The 1,183-nt window shown below is 62.6% G+C and overlaps 1 non-coding gene across 1 annotated transcript in view; it reads left to right on the top strand.

Moving 5' to 3' along the window:
- The window catches only part of LOC142790634 (large subunit ribosomal RNA), a 3,958-nt gene continuing 2,775 nt past the window's right edge, over window positions 1-1,183 (top strand). The window contains exon 1 of the ribosomal RNA XR_012889664.1: window positions 1-1,183. This exon is cut by the window's right edge and continues 2,775 nt beyond it. This is a non-coding gene — a ribosomal RNA (large subunit ribosomal RNA).

Here is a 1,183-nt window from a genome sequence, read left to right as displayed (position 1 = left end):
CGACCTCAGATCAGGCGAGACAACCCGCTGAATTTAAGCATATCACTAAGCGGAGGAAAAGAAACCAACAGGGATTCCCCGAGTAGCTGCGAGCGAAACGGGACCGAGCCCAGCACCGAATCCCCCGTCCTTGCAGGCGGTCGGGAAATGTGGTGTATGGGAGGCGACGTTCTCGGGTGTTTGCGACGGTGCAAGTCCCCCTGACAGGGGCTTGTCCCAGAGTGGGTGCCAGGCCCGTCTCCGCCGTTGCGCGCCCGGGATGGAGCCTCCCGTGAGTCGGGTTGCTTGAGAGTGCAGCCCTAAGTGGGTGGTAAACTCCATCTAAGGCTAAATACGACCGAGAGACCGATAGTTCACAAGTACCGTGAGGTAAAGTTGAAAAGAACTTTGAAGAGAGAGTTCAAGAGTACGTGAAACCGCTTAGAGTAAAACGGGTGGGCCCTCGAAGCTCGAAAGCGGTGGGATTCAGTCTCCGGACGATCGCGGAGCCGGCGGCGTCAGGTAAACGGTCCCCTTCGGGGGACTGTTCCGGCTGCTGGCACGCAGACGCGGTCTCCGGGGTGCGCACTTCCCACCGCCGGTAGGACGCCGCGACGGACGCGGGTCAAAGGGAACAAGCACGACTTTGAGTCCGGCAGTGGAGGTGACCTGCCCGTCTCTTCGGAGACGGCACGCGGGAGTTATACCACGCCGTGCACGAAAAGTTCGTCACCCCGTCCAGGCCCCATGGGCTTCTCCCGGTTGTCGGGAGGCCCGAACGATGACGCCCTCCGGAAACGGAGCGGAGAACCCGCTGGGCAAGCTTGTCGTCTCCTGCTGTCCGGGTTGGTCCCGCGGCGGCGGGTTGGCCGGCGAGAAGCCTCTGCGAGCGGGGCTATTCTCCCGCGGAGGCGCTATCGTGGTTTGCGGCGAGTAGGTCGGTAACCCACCCGACCCGTCTTGAAACACGGACCAAGGAGTCTAACATGTGCGCGAGTCAATGGGTCTCCCGAAACCCAATGGCGCAATGAAACGTGAAGGCCCCTAGTGGGCTGCGTTGCGATCCCGGACCGCACAGGGGTCCGATAAAGGGCGCAGCAACGGCCCGTCCCAGGCGCTCACACGTCGCCGGGGCGGAGCGAGAGCGCACACGTTGGCACCCGAAAGATGGTGAACTATGCCCGGGCAGGACGAGGCCAGAGGA

The sequence above is a fragment of the Rhipicephalus microplus genome, unplaced genomic scaffold (assembly GCF_043290135.1).
Source record: "Rhipicephalus microplus isolate Deutch F79 unplaced genomic scaffold, USDA_Rmic scaffold_117, whole genome shotgun sequence".
Classification (NCBI taxonomy): domain Eukaryota; kingdom Metazoa; phylum Arthropoda; class Arachnida; order Ixodida; family Ixodidae; genus Rhipicephalus; species Rhipicephalus microplus.
Note: the sequence above shows the minus strand (reverse complement) of the source record. Positions and strands in the feature narration are given on the sequence as shown.